This window comes from Scylla paramamosain, chromosome 11 (assembly GCF_035594125.1).
Source record: "Scylla paramamosain isolate STU-SP2022 chromosome 11, ASM3559412v1, whole genome shotgun sequence".
Classification (NCBI taxonomy): Eukaryota; Metazoa; Arthropoda; class Malacostraca; order Decapoda; family Portunidae; genus Scylla; species Scylla paramamosain.
In genome coordinates, this window is record NC_087161.1 from 7,734,002 (window position 1) to 7,751,467 (window position 17,466).

Genomic DNA, 17,466 nt, shown 5'->3' on the forward strand with positions numbered 1-17,466 from the left:
GTCAATAATATTGTACAATACGGAATATTGCGCAATAATATTGATCGTGTAGGGTCAACTTTATAAAGACCTCAAGACTGCCATTATGTCACTTTTTTTTGGAAGTCGTGTAATTCACGCTGTTTGGAGTCTTCTGAAAAATTGAAGCGATGGCCACTCCCAGGATGGGGTGCTGTGGGCAGGGATGTGCGCGATGTGCAGCTTCAGCTTGGACCTTTTCAAAGTAGTGGAGGTGCTGGCAGAAGTGTTTCAGAATATGGTCCTAAATGGTACCAACGCCTCGTGACACAAAGCTGAACCAGAAACTAAGGAAAATGAAATACCTTATGGGTGGCATGAGACCACTTCCCTTGTACTGGTAAGGTGTGGTAAAATATTGCTGATGAAGAGCTGAAGTAAATTACTCAAGTGTGCCTGCCTCAAGCCACATTTTCAGTTTTAACTCTTCGATGTCGTATATAAAACGTACCTTCAGTTTTTAGAGAGAGAGAGAGAGAGAGAGAGAGAGAGAGAGAGAGAGATTTAACCCTCTCACTGGTATTTGACACATGGTTTCTTTAGCACAATCCACTCTAAAACATTACTTTTCACTATACAGTCACTTCTAAACATTATACTGACAAGACTTTGGAAAATCTATCCTTTTATTTTCTTTCCTGCGGGTCTTCTTACCTGGTCTTCTTACTCGTGGGTTTCCGGCCGTTACCAGCACAGGCAAAGGCAGGAAAGCCGCACTCGGCTGATGCGCCAGCTCTTGTAAACAAAAATTACATAAGAAACTAACAATACTACAAGCTAATGGTTCATCATATGCTGTAAATTTGAAATATTTGTATAGTTCTTCCCAAGAAAATCTGAGAGAGCTCTTTTAAATTAAAAAAGATTAGAGATGGAAACAACCACCTTTTAAATATCCATTTTCTTTAATTACCATGCCTTTCTTACGCTCAACGTGTTTGCGCGCAAGTGTCCAGTTAAATGTGTGTGTGTGTGTGTGTGTGTGTGTGTGTGTGTGTGTGTGTGTGTGTGTGTGTGTGTGTAGCATATCTGCCTGCTACCCTTTAACTTATTTTCTTCCATTCCTTTACTCGCTCCTCTCCCTTATATTTTCCTGTATATTATCTTCACCTCTCCCCCTTTACCATTATTTTCACTTAAATTACCTTCACCCCTCCCCTCTCCTCCATTGACTTCTTATGAATTACCTTCACCCCTCCCCCTTCCTCCATTATCTTCTTATACATTACCTTTTCCTTCATTCTATTGTCTATCCACCCCTCTCAAGATTAAACACACATCGACACACAACACACCGTGCAGAGCAACAAAAAACAACTAGTCTAATTTAACCCTGCGATGAACCCGAGGACACCACAAGAATCGTATGTCTGTTACTTAAAAACTTTCTCGTACACACTAATTGGGTTCTTGTATGAGCAATTTTGCATTGATGTCCCCTCGTACCTGCGTGACGTGGTCTGGCAAAAATGTCGCTTGGCTCTTTTGTACCGTTATTATATATATATATATATATATATATATATATATATATATATATATATATATATATATATATATATATATATATATATATATATATATATATATATATATATATATATATATATATATATATATATATATATATATATATATATATATATATATATATATATATATATATATATATATATATATATATATATATATATATATATATATATATATATATATATATATATATATATATATATATATATATATATATATATATATATATATATATATATATATATATATATATATATATATACCTTGATCAAGTCATACTTTTGTCTTACCGCCGTTCCCGCGCTTGGTAAACAAGGAACGGGAACTAAGCCATCGAGAACAAACCCCCTTTGGGGGGGACGACACGGTAGTGGGCTATAGCCAGCACTATTCACACCTACCGTCCTTAAGGACGGCACAGGTGATGCGAAACCTACCTGCCGGGCTCGCACCCGACAGGATTCCAGCTGAGGACGCCACCCTAAGACCAGGCGGTTGGCTACCTTCCGCAAGGCCCGCCGCAGCACGACACATCATTCGCAGACGTGCGCCTTCTGCTAGAGCGCCTATGGTCCAAGGGACAGACACAAAGGCTCTATGCCCGCCCCTCGGACCAGGGGGGGGGGGGAACTGGTACCGCATCCGCACTGTGTACCCCTTTATCAAAGCCATGAACCCGCTGGGCTTCAGGCAGGAAGAGCGCTACCTTCCATCCAGCGTGCCGTCATCCCGGAAACACCAGAGTGACTACCGATTGCCCAGGGTAAGTGGATTTGGCCCTCGACCCGGCAAATCACCCCGACGGCCCCCACCCCAACGGGATAGAGCAGGAAGACTCCGGATCAGTGAAGCTGTTACGGGAACCGAAGCCTGACGGAACCACATTACTCTATGAACGTTTGATAAGGGAGGATGGAATATTGTTCAACTCCCCGCCTCACATTCATCTCGGGGGAAAGCACTTTAGCCGTAGGCCCAATCCTGCCATCACGGTCAGGCTTGTTCCTACGTTACCAGCGGGCGCCACGTGGAGGCACACTTCCCCTGGAACTAAGTCTCAAGGAGGGTTTTCACGTCACTCGGGGAGTCACGGCATGACACCATCCCGGGCCCTCCAGGAGTCATAGTTACTACCGCCATATATATATATATATATATATATATATATATATATATATATATATATATATATATATATATATATATATATATATATATATATATATATATATATATATATATATATATATATATATATATATATATATATATATATATATATATATATATATATATATATATATATATTTTTTTTTTTTTTTTTTTTTTTTTTTTTCATAAGATCATTGCGAACCTATCTACCATAAATAAAGAAAAGATTCAGTGATTTCAACCTCTCAGAGTACTCCATGTGTTCCAAATCCTCAACACTTTTAGTCCATTGCCGTTGTGCTGATTCCATAGCATGTAGGTCTCCTATATACTCTGTGTTCCATAGACATGATGCATGATCTAGTATAGGACGAACATTTGAGAAATAAAGTTACCATAAATGTTGTACTACGATTGACTATAGATCTGAGTAAGCTATTAGCAAGGAATGTGATGATGGAAGTTTAATGAAGTGTCTGTTGTGACTCTGACATCAGCTGCATGGGGATAGGTGTGTTATCTATACACACTGTTATTTACCAATAAATCCCCTTTATTCAACAATTCCTTTTGAAATCTTAACATTAGAGTCTTAGAAGTATTCATTTTCAAACCCTATTATGCCGGAATGCAGCATAAACTATTAATGTCATCCTGACAGGAAACCACATCCTCTAAAGAGTTCTTACTTATAAATATAACTTTAAATAATCTGCAAATATTTCATATGATGATGCTATTCCATCCACCAAAAAAATAATTCATACTAAAAATAACAAGGGACCCACTACAGAGCCCTGGGGCACTCCACTGAGCACTTCCTTGCAAGTACTGATCTGGTGATTTACTATTTCTGACATTCCTCTTTGTGTTAAAGAGCCCCTAATCCATTCCAACAATTTCCCCCTTACCCCAATCATATACAATTTATCAATTAATATGTCATAGCATAACAAATCAAAAGCCTCAGTATAGTCAAAAGTATCAAATCAACATTAAAACTTTCATCAACCTATCTAGTTATATCACTATAAGTTAGCAATAATTGGTCTTATGTAGATGTTCTTGGCCTGAAACCAAATTAAGCTGAGTAAATTATTATGATCAATAAATTCATAAACAGTCTTAAGTAGAACTGTGTTCAAGTGACTTAACATTGACTGAAGTGAATGACACTGGCATGTACATCAAAGGCTCACATCTAGAATCTTTTTTTTTTTTTTTTTGAAAACAGGTACAACAAAGGATTGTTTCCACATTGATGGAAGCGACCCTTCATCAAGTGAAGCCTGATAAACCAATGTGAGTGGGTATGCCAGTTCCTGCGCACATGCCTTTAAGAGATGAGGATGAATGTTATCAGGGACCATCGACTTAAAGGGATCAATACTGGAAAGAACTAATCCAACATCATCTATTGACATAATCAAATACGTAATCCGGTCTCTTTGCTACGTCTGATGGGAAGCCAGAAATTCTAGAGGAAAAAGCGTACACAAAAGCAAAGGATGCAGCAAATGTCTCGGCCATCTGTAAAGAGCAGTAAATAATTTGTCCTGAGGGCAACTTAAGGAGTCCAATACTTGCTGCACCTATCTACTTTCCAATATAGGAGTGAAATACTTCAGTTTTCTGATAATTTAAATATCGAAGAACCTTCATACTTAGTTTGATTTATTATACAATAATTTCGATATTGATAATTACAATCAAGAAAAAGGTCCAAACAATTTTTTGCTGCATCAAATTGTCTACCAAATACTGTTATATAATGTTTATACTGTGACCACTACCTCCTCCTGGGTCTCTAAAGGTAAGGGAGGAGTGACAATCCAAGGAGTGGTATCAGCATTATTTGACCTAGTAGGAATGTATCTCTCAATTAAAGGTTCCATGATATTGCTGAAACAGAAATACATATGATCTGAGGTTAAACCAGCAAATTAAAAATCCCAATCCACAACATTTATTTTTTTCTAATATGGTTGAATTTACCTAGATGCCATACTCTGATAAGAACTTGGTCATCTGTTGTTAAGCAAACCTGAGAAATGTAATTACACATAACTAGACAGTGAGGGCAATTTGGTAACGAAGGCAATACTTTAACTTCTGCAATCCTATCCTCCTCTGAAGAATATATTAAATCGAGAGTATTACCAGGATGGCTGTATGTTGGTTCCTTGCTTGTAGAGATCGTGTACAGTGCTTTTATTGTTGTGAATTCTTGCATATCGCAGTGAAACGTATTTCACATGATGAACAGTTCGATTTTATTTGGCAATTCAAAGAAAATATTTACGACCGAACAGGAATTACTGCGGTGAGCACCAAACAGGGTAAAGATCCTATTCACCTCCAGAACTTATATTTTCCGAGATTCTTCAAAGGATTTTACAGAATTCTCATTTACGAGTGTTTTTCCTTAATATTATGTATACAATACTGTAATTCATTTAAGGCTTAATAACGAGATTATGAAAAATTGATGTTCTGTATATTTTGTGGTGCTGGCAATAAACGACAAGGTGTGAATATTAATTCGTTTTACACGTATGAATAAATATTTATTAATTTTTAATTCTTAAATATAATGAACACTGTGAGCACTGTGATTGGTCCGCCAAAGAAAATCTAAAATTAAATATTGCAGTTTGCTGCATCTGTAACTTGTCGTTAAAGGTCTTGTTGCTGCCTCACCTTTAGTGCCGAGCGCTGCCCGTTGCCTGGCGTAAGAGCAAAAATGAGGATTTAGAGAAAACAAAGAGATGTTGTGACCCACCACGTCCAAGATGCCAGGTGAGAATAATTAACTTTCAAATTAAAAGGTGCGACACGAACAACTTTAATCTCGTGATTCAGGCACTGAATAACTAGATACACATGCGAACCAGAATATATATATATATATATATATATATATATATATATATATATATATATATATATATATATATATATATATATATATATATATATATATATATATATATATATATATATATATAACCGTTGCTCTATTTAATTATAATATCACTCTCAAAGAGTTTAAATTGTATTTTTTAAATCATTGCCCAAAAAAAAAAAGATTTTGCTGTAGCTATGTAACCGTGCACAGCGTCATCTTGCTGACATCGGGATGGCAGAGGCAAGTTGACATAATAATGACATGGAAAGTTTATATCACCCTTCGCATTGCTGACTGGTCTTGCCGAGACTTAGTATAACTAATACTAACCAATGAGAGATAAGTATGTAGTATTTATTTTGAACTCCATTTTCCAAATAAAGTCATCGACTGGCATTTCTTTCGTATGTAACACAGTTGTGGGCAGGCGGCGGCCCAGTAGCCGGCGCTCGGACGTGGCGGTCTTGGTGACAGGAGTTGTAGTCTTACAGGAAGCTGTACAATTTTTAAACTGTCGCCGAGTCGCCGAACTTCCACACGCTTCCTATTAAGCTTGTTTTCGACAGTGATTGCACCGGAGGGCTCTGAGCCTCCAGATAGAAGAAAAGGAAAAAAAAAAAAAAAAGATTCCAGCCGGCACTATATATAAAACAAAACGAAAGAAAAATTATAAAAATTCACCATACTCTGCGATCTTGTTTCCTACTATGCATTAGGTAGGGTTGGACAGTGACCATTTACTGTGGCCAATGAAATTACCAGCTTACCACTGTGCTAATATTTTGAAACTAAGTGTTTCTGAAAGCTATTATTTTCAGATAACTAGAAAACTAACAGTAACTCTTTTTTCTCTTTGATCACATGCATTTTTCATCTCGCTACACTTTTTTTTACTAAATATGATTCCATTAATACTTCATTTTTTGGACTCTCTCTCTCTCTCTCTCTCTCTCTCTCTCTCTCTCTCTCTCTCTCTCTCTCTCTCTCTCTCTCTCTCTCTCTCTCTCTCTCTCTCTCTGCTTTTCGTGCTGCTTCCAACTTGTTCCAACTTATTCGTTGCCCTTCCCTTCTCAAAGATCTTTTGTGTACTAAATTTTTGCATTACTATGTCCTGTGAGTTCATTTCAAAATAGATGCATTTGTTTTCTCCTTATATTTTAAGATTTCATTTATTGATTTATATATATATATATATATATATATATATATATATATATATATATATATATATATATATATATATATATATATATATATATATATATATATATATATATATATATATATTTTTTTTTTTGTTTTTTGTTTTTTTTTTACCTATTTCTTCTTAAGTCAAAGTATGTGATTGACAGCATTACCACTTTGGTGTTAAAACTTTCCTCAGTGCTCCGGGCGATTTGGTTGTCGTGGGAGGCAGCAACACGTGAGTAGTAATTATATGCCTTTGTCTTCTTTGGAGAGGAACTTCGTAGTGAACACTGACATTTCCACATGGCATCTCTCTCTCTCTCTCTCTCTCTCTCTCTCTCTCTCTCTCTCTCTCTCTCTCTCTCTCTCTCTCTCTCTCTCTCTCCTTCTGTGTGTGTGTGTGTGTGTGTGTGTGTGTGTGTGTGTGTGTATATATATATATATATATATATATATATATATATATATATATATATATATATATATATATATATATATATATATATATATATATATATATATATATATATATATATATATATATATATATATATATATATATATATATATATATATATATATATATATATATATTTATTTATTTATTTATTCCTGAGTACATTGTTGCACAAAGATCTCTCTCTTTAATTTCCTCCATCAGTTTACCACTTGCCCGTCCACAGCAAGACACGCCAGCAAAACCTGTCATTTCTGTATGTTGTCTGTGTTTTCTGCTCATGTTTGTCATATCTATGGTGGCATTCTGTCAATTTGCTGACATGATCATTCATGAAGTTCTTTGCCTATCCCAGAAGACGTCAAAGTAGAAATACGGTTCTAGTACGTACATCATAATTTTTCTTTGATTTCAATACGCTTGTGTCACTGATGCTTAAGCTTTGGTGTTTTACAGCGAAAGAAAATTGATTCCTGGTACTCCAAATATTTTTTCTTTCTTTTTAACACAGTGGTGTCATGCGGGGAAAAGGTCTCACGTCTAACGGTTTCCAATATCTTCATCTTTTTTTTTTATCAGCTTACAAATAATATTCGTTATATTTATTTATATGTTTAGAAAAAAGTAAATAAAATATGTTTTCAGTCTGCTTAGAGGAAAGCATGAAAGGATCACCGTATGGTAGCAAAATGCTCAGGATTAGTATTCAAGAAAGAACAAGAAATAACGGCTTCAACCTTGAAAAGTTAGATTAAGAAAAGACGTAAAAAGAAATTGGTTTTCAAATAGAATGATAGATTAATAGAATGGACTCAGTCATTAAGGAGCTTGCAAAGATTGAACGAATTTATAGATGGGGATGGTAGCTTCTTGAAGCTTCCCTTATTTTCTTATGGTCTTTCTTTCCCGGGATTGAATCGCTGAGCTCTGGCCCGCTTCACAAAGCGAGTTTTTTTTCTCCAACACAACATAACGATTTGGTTTTGAAATCAGTGATGTCTCAGGAGGCTTTGCACCCGGTGTTCGTGCGGCAGAGGTTCACCCGCTGCTTGTACCACTAAGGCGTCAGGTGTGTGCTGGAACGGGGAGGGAGCAGCACTCTGGAACACTACAGCAGTCTGGGGAGCACTTCCAGTTACAAAATGTTCTCTTTCATCATCCTGGTCATTTAAGTACACAAAAAATTTATCTCCCTGGTTTCCCCTCTTCGAGAAAACGCAGGGCAATTGAGCGCAAATTTTCTCTTCATTACCGTAGCCGAACCGCAAGGGGAACAAAAGCCCCCTATTTAAGGACATGCTTTCTTGACGCCCACCCGTCCGAGAGAGAGAGAGAGAGAGAGAGAGAGAGAGAGAGAGAGAGAGAGAGAGAGAGAGAGAGAGAGAGATTACATTCAATAATTGCATATATATATATATATATATATATATATATATATATATATATATATATATATATATATATATATATATATATATATATATATATATATATATATATATATATATATATATATATATATATATATATATATATATAAACACACTACTGAAGAAGGGTTAAAAAAAAGAAAATCCCGATCTAGCGAAAATGACTGGCCGTAAACCAAATTACAAGAGAAAAGTACAATCATAAGACATGAAGAAAAATCTTAAAGAAGTTAATAAATTTTAAATTATCCATCACATTTAACGACACCTTTATACGAGAAAACCTCCTGCCCGTGTATATGCTCAATCTACCTAGTGACTGGGCAGTCAAGCACCCAAGAAGGCAGAGACCCAGTGACGAAGAAAGAAGGAACCACATGAAGAAAAGAATCTCAAAACTAAGGGCAAAATCAATGAGCTCCAACCAACATACCGTAAGGCGGTCGAAGAGTGGATCAACGTCGACATTGATGCCGATATTAACAGAATTATTATTATATTTACACAATTAATAGACAAATACAAAAATGGCATTATGGCAAAGCATCATAGAAAACTCATTAGCCTCAATAAGTTGCCAAATCAAATACCCACGACCCATCGACGGCTACATCAGTTTAACCAAGAAAACACTCACCCCGGAACAAATGGAGCTTATAAATATCCGCCTTAATTGCCACGTCCTCTCCAAGCCAAAGAAGTTCCAGAAGCGAGTGGAATGTGAGGTGCTAAATGCTAATTGACGCCATCGAAAAACATTCTGAAAAAAGTTATCACCGACCCTTCATTCAAGCAATAAGTCATGGCAGAAGCATCTAAAACAAGAGACTGTTACAGTAGCAGCATACTCGAAAAGAAGTATACTGACACAGCGAAGCATCTTAAATCCGACCCAGACGTCACAATCAGAAGAGCGGACAAGGCGGCAGCATACTTCCTCTGAATACCTCAAGAGGATAGATGATATTCTGGCCGACACAAGGAAATTTGCCAATATCACCAAGGACCCCACAGAAGTACACAAGACCAAATTCAACAAGATAGTTACCAAGTTCTACGCTACCAGCAATAGCATCAAGTTTGACAAGCTCTCTGGCGAGTACAGTATGGGTTATAGTAACATTAAGCAAGGAAACAAGCTGCGCCCAATTATATCCCAGATCCCTACACCCACGTATAACATCATGAATAAACTGTGCAATATACTGGCACCTTATGTCGCCACTACCTACAGTCTACAGTCTTCAACCGATTTCATCCATATCCTCAAGAGTAATACTGCAAGCAGTAACATTGCCTCGCTGGAAATGGAATAACTTTTCACCATTGTTCCAGTCAAACGTACCATCGACTACATCACTGACCGAGTTTACCATAGCGACTCTGCTCTACCATTAGACATCCCTGAAACTGCACTACGCGGACTCCTTGAATGCTGCACCATGGAAGTCCCTTTTAGCTGCTCTCGAGGCAATAAATATCGCCAAATCGATGGTTTAGCCATGGGTTCTCCCTTGGGGGTGCTCATGGCCAACTTCTTTATGGGCTGCGTTGAGGAAGAAGTCTTTAAGAAAACAAAGAAACCTGATATTTACTGCCGCTATACAGAAGACATATTTACCAAGACCAAGAACAAAGATGACGTCGTACAACTCAAGCGCTGCCTCGAAGATACCTCCGGTGCTACCTTCACCATAGTGCACAGTGTAAACGGTGCCATGCCCTTCCTCGACGTCCACATGAAACAACAGCAAAAGTCCTTTAATACAGAAGTATACACCAAGCTCATTAGTCCTGGACACTGCCTTAATTAACAGAACGAGTGAATATCCTGACAGATGAAAGCTCAAGAAATTGAACTTCTAAAAGACACAACCGTCAACACTGGTTGGCTCAAAGATACCCTTACGAGAAATAAACTCATCAAAGCTATAGAAGACAGAAAATATAAAATCACCTATACTTCCCTTAGTTATTCACAAATATTATAAGCTATAAGAATTTATGAATTTAACTAGATGACTGTTGGTCAACATTAGAAGACAGCCAGTTTCGTAAGCTACGCACAGTAAGAACCATTAAGAGGACGCACCCACCCAGAGCGGACAAACAAAGAAAAAATCAATCTAATTAATGCTCTATAATACATTCAGAATCATGCAACATAATGTCCTCCTATGGAGAATGAGGAAATACGAGTTATCTAACAAATACAAATTAATGGACTCAGACGTTTTATTAATTAACAGTTACGGCCTTCCCGATGAAACAAAAATTAAAATCCCAGGATACAAAATCTAGAAAAAAAAAAATAAAAAAAAAAATATATATATATATATATATATATATATATATATATATATATATATATATATATATATATATATATATATATATATATATATATATATATATATATATATATATATATTATCACAATGCGATGGCAATGCAATTGCAGTTAAATCCAACATAAGACAAAATACATGATGATTTTATTTCAGACGTCCTTGCAATTGAAACTGAAACAGTCACCGGGAAAGTCATAATTGCAACTCTATAGCAACCCCCTTTCACGTAATTTCACAACTACTCTTGATTTTATTTCACCTTTTTGTCGAAATATTCCTGTTTATATGATTGATTATTGAATGCTAATCATCCTATTTTTGTCTATAACTTTTCCATTACTAAGGAAAGACAGCTGAACAGAATGATAGAAAATAGAACAATTCAGCACCTTGGCCCCAACTTTCCTACATATTTTACTCACCAAAGAGGAATAAACTCTGACTTAATTCTCTCAAATACGAGTTATCTAACAAATACAAATCAATGGACTCAGACGTTTTATTAATTAACAATCATCGAACATTCCATAACATTCAAATTTCCGAATGTCCGCTGACAACCAGCGATCACATCCCAATAATACTCAAGATTTCCTCCTCACCAATACTCGTTCCCATCCACCCACGACCAAACTTTTTCAAAGCAGACTGGACATCATTAAAACATTACTTTGATTCACATTTAACATTACATGATTTACAACATGCCAACCTTGAGGAAACAGACACTACAATTTACCAGTGATACACTACTATTAATACTGCAACTCGAAAATTTGTTCCATTAACATTCTATCCATTCCTACTTACAGTTACAACACCAAAACCTTAATCATACTATTTAATGCAATTAGGAACCATGTCTCTACTTTCGGATGGAATATACAACAATATCGCTTATACAAATCACTACAACACCAAATTACTAATATATTCAACCGCAGCTGGGAGAATATCCTGAGGAAAACAGCTGAGGTATATAAAGACTGAAAAACGCTTTGGAATAAAATAAAATAAAAAAAAAACTTAATTGGTCAATCATCCCCTGACCCCCATTACATATACAACGAAAATAACAAAAAAGCTTATACTCCCCAAGAAATAGAAAAAGTACACAAACAGATCTGGGAGAACATTTTTACCGAGGACGTTGTAGATATAGAAGTTCTGGATGAAGAAGCAGAGGATAGCACAGAGAACGTAATAACATATTTGAATAACAATTTACATAGACTTACACCATACAACAATGCGAATCTAAACAGACTCAATTCCAACCCCATGGACCAAGCGGTAACCACAGAAGAAATAAAAGCCTTTATAAAACAATCTAAAAACACTTGGACAGGTAATAGTCGTATAAATAAAACTCTAATGAATAATCTTCCGAATTCTGCCATCCCCTCACTCACCATTATATTTAACTCCACTATCTCTTCAGGTTATTTCCCAGATGTCTGGAAGGCCTCACATTAAAACTTATTCCTAATTCAGACAAATCTCCTTACTACGCATGCAGTTGCAGACCAATTTCATTATTAGAAGTACCAGGAAAAAAAAAAAAATTTAGAAAGAGCAAAAAAACAAGAGACTAAAATCACACTTGGAATACAATAACAACTATTATTAAAATCTATTTGGTTTAACGAACAACAGAGACACGCATCAGGCATTACAACTAATTTCAGAACAAATTTCTCAATATAGTAAAAGCAACAATGGTCAGTGTCATATAGTACTCAGGGACATAACAAAAACATTCGATAAAGTTTGGCATTTCAGACTCAAATATAAGATCTTACATTTAAACATTCCACCCACAACTGAAAGATTACTCTGCGACTTTCTCGATGATGGAACTGCACAAATTAGAATCAAAAGTTATAACAGTCCAAAATTTAGTCAAGAAACAGGTGTTCAATAGGGCAGTGTTTTATCTCCAACCTTATTCCCAATATATACCAATGACATTTCCCCACCAGTAAAAAGAATAAATATTGCATACGCAGATGACATTACACAAATTGTAGAATACCCTGGAAAATCAAAACAAATAATGATTAGAACAACAGAAAAAGAAATAACAAAAATATACACATTTGAAAACAGTGGAAAACCAAAACTAATATTAACAAATTCACGCCAATACACTCATCCACTGGTAGCATCACTCCGCTCCACATCGAAAACGAGGAAATTCCTTTTCAGAAAGAGGGCAAAAGAGTTGGTCTAATTATTAACAATGCTGGATACAGGACACATATTCTATTTAGAAAAAATAAGGCAACAGCTGCTGTCAGCGAATTATATAGACAATACAACTTACCAGAAAATATAAAGATTCACCTTATAAAAGCATTAATCTTACCCATATTACAATACCCACCAATTCCCTAACGTGCTATGAGTAGAACACAAATAAACATTCTACAAAAAGTACAGAATAAAACTCTTCGCTTTGCAACAAATAAGAAATATCCTTATAAAATGTCAACAGAGGATATACATAAACATACAAAAGCAAAGCCAATTAATTTATTCTTATATGATCAAGCAATTGAAATATGGCACCCACTTGAAGACCTCAACAATAGCACTTATAACCAACTTATAGATCAAGAACAATACATTTATAAACACAACAAACTTTCCAAGCAGTCTTCCATCCATAATGGGACGCCAGTAACCAAGATATCATTAACTGTTACCTCAAGAACATTATATTCATCCAACACATATGGAATGAAAGCACATAAATCACCTACCACCACATTGGCAGAAAACTTACCCTTTTTCCATTCTGCTCTGCGCCCTGAGTCGCCTGGGAGAATTGCCATCCACGCTAAATATCAAATAGATAACTTCTCATCTACCAAGGAGACCTCATTCCATGCCATGGTGAGGGGGAGATTAGTAAGTGTGGCCGGCACCAAGTGCCTTTTTTCATATTTTTTTTCATACACTTTTATTTACTTTTCCTTAATTATTTTTCAGTCTCGCACCTTTGGTTTTAAGCTCGGCCCTCTTCTGCTCCCCCACCTTTTCACTCGCACTCATTACCATTCGCTATCATGCGAACACAACTACACAGTATTCTTGTTCACGTGAGCACAGACACTAGGACACCAACATACATGCACACGCGTACATACTAAGAAGCACAACACACACACATACATGTGAAACTACCCGCACAGACACACACACCAAAGAAAATAAATAATGATAATCAATAATAATAATAATAATAATAATAATAATAATGATAATAATAATAATAATAATAATAATAATACGCACGCTTACGCAAGCTCTGAATGCACTAATATGTCTGCACACACACACACACACACACACACACACACACACACACACACACACGTATACACACCAAGCACTTAAACTGAAATTTTAATTCGTGTACAGAACTACCACAAACTCCAAAACACACACGCACATACACACACGCACGCAAAAAAAAAAAAAAGAAAAAAAAATCACTTGCATGATTTATCAAACTGAGATTAGTTTAAGTTATAACAGTTTAGATGCAGTAATTAACACCTAGTCCCCCTTTATATGTACACACTAGCATCTCTAACATTATGACAGAAATAACTAAAACGTCTGTGAACGTAAATATCAAGAAACAAATACCTCGAAATAGCAAGGTGGAAAGCCTACCAACTTTCATCTAATACTGTCCTTCTCTCTCTCTCTCTCTCTCTCTCTCTCTCTCTCTCTCTCTCTCTCTCTCTCTCTCTCTCTCTCTCTCTCTCTCTCTCTCTCTCGCATGTCGACTCCTCCCTGCTCGACGGCGCCACACCCTCCCCCCGCAACTACCAAAGGATCATACACGCAGCAGCTCTTCACTCCACACACCACCGCACGGAGACTGAGAGGCCTCACAGTGAATCTATCCAGCACTATGACCACTTTCGTCTCTCCCCACCAAAATATCGCCGACACGGTCTGATGGTTCGTAGGCATAACATTGTGACTGCTCGACTTGGACTTAGATACCGACCAGTGTGTCAAGTGTCTGCGGCTGGGAACGTTCCTCACTTTTCGAACTGCAAGCTGTGCGACGCGCCCAACGCCAATAGTCTGCACCACTACTGCCTCGAGTATCCCTGCTGCCGCAGGGTCGGCCCTTCCTCAGTGTCTGTGACTTTATTCTCAAAGACAATAATTTAGATGTCATTCTGGTGCGACACCCACACTTCGGTGGGTGCTGATTGCTTCTCTGTCCTGCGAGTGTGACCTGCAAGACACAGACAGCCCTTAAGTCATTAGCCTCGTTGCTTCATTGATGGCATGTCCTGATTATGTATTTTTTGTTTACATCTATTTTTCAATGTTATTATGTATGTTTATATGTAGTCCGTAACATCATGTTTCAAGAGTCTTCGTTTACGTTTACACGTATTTCATATATGTTACTATGTATGGAAAAACAAAAGTTTGCCGCTTTAAGGCGCAATAAATTTATATACCTCTCTCTCTCTCTCTCTCTCTCTCTCTCTCTCTCTCTCTCTCTCTCTCTCTCTCTCTCTCTCTCTCTCTCTCTCTCTCTCTCTCTCTCTCTCTCAACTGTACAAATTTGATTTTTCTTCACCATACTTTTTCTTTATGAAAATTGAATCGAATCCTGACAGATGTCCTGCGGATGTATCCGCAGGGCATTCACACAATGCAGTACTTGGCAGCAAGTACATAAAGAAATAGAAAGGGGAACTCAAGTATCGTCCACCTCACCTAGATCATTGATAAGTAGCATAGCTCCAGATATATATATATATATATATATATATATATATATATATATATATATATATATATATATATATATATATATATATATATATATATATATATATATATATATATATATGTGTGTGTGTTTAAGAAGTGCATGAGTCAGAAGTGGACCTTGTAACCCATATTAAGCCCTGCACCCAGTCACGTAGGAGGTGACTTGGGGTTAGATAGTCCAGTTGCGGCAGCTTTGCGGAGGGGCAAGAAATTGTGGTCACAACAGAAATTGGCGACCTCCCCAGGATACGAGTAGCTGGAAGTTTCGTCCCCACGTGCGGGAGACAGCTGTTCGTTTGTTTCGTTGTCTTTTGTGTGCCCACATTCAGTTTACGCCAAGAAGGTCACCCTGTCTTTGCTGGAAGCGGCAGTGTGAGGACACCTAGTCCCACACAGCGTCCACGGACGTGTTAGTCCTGCCCACAGCTTTGATGACTTCTCCCAATCCGAAGGTATATCTGAAGAGATGAGATTTAAGTTGGAAATGAGGAGAATGGAATTGGAGGCTGAGAGGAAGAGAGAATTAAGAATGCTTGAATTGGAAGCTGAGGAAAGGAGAATGAAGGCTGAGGAGGCTAAAGAATCCAGGAGGCTTGAAGCCGAGGAGAATGCCAGATTACTTGAAGCAGAGAAAGAGAAAGAGTTGAGGCTATTTGAGACCGAGCAGAAGGCCAGATTACTTGAAGCAGAGAAAGAGAAAGAGCTGAGGCTACTTGAGACCGAGGAGAAGGCCAGAAGCAGAAAAAGAGAAAGAGCTGAGGCTACTTGAGGCCGAGGAGAAGAAGGCGAGAATGTATGAGAGGGAGGAGGCTAAGATTAGAATATTTGAGCTGGAGAAGACTCGAATAGAAGTTAATTCACCTCATGGCTTGAGGAGAGGAGGAGTTAAGGATACTGTCGAAAGCCAGATGGTGAAGAGTTTGAAGTTGATTCCTGAGTTCGATGAAAAGGTGACGAAATGGTTTCGGAGATTTGAGAAGGCCGCCGAATTTGACTGGCCTCAAGAGAGTTGGATTGGCCTAGTGGCTAATATGTTGAAGGGTGAGGGCAAGTGTATGATAGGAATTGGAGGATTACCAGGAGTTCAAGGCTGACACTCTGAGAGCGTATGAGCTGCGGCCAGAGGCATATAGACTTCAGTTCCGTGGAGATAAGAAAAGGCCCAGTGACTCTTTATCTAGAATGTGCTCGATACCTGGAACAGACGTTTGAAATGTGGATCGCTAGCGAGCACGTCACCTCATATCGTGAGTTAAAAGGACTCATGATAATGGAGCAGTTTACTAATGTGGCGGAGAAGGAGTTGGTACCGCTGCTCCGGGAGAAAAGGTTTAAAAGCCTAAAGGAGGCACCAACTTGGGCGGATGACCACGTTTTGGCAAACCGGCCTGTGCCACGGTGGATTGGCGGTACGTCTGGCGGGCCCAGTGATGTTGCGTCTGGTGGTGGCATGGCTGGCACCAGTTTGTTTGGGATTCCACATTATAGTAATAAGTCTGGGCGAGTTAGCCCTATTGGTAAGAAGTCTCCACCCAGCCCACGACGGAGACAGACCGAGAGCATGCAACACAGCACTCCCAGGTATAGCGTGCAGTGTTAGCACATAGTTTAGAG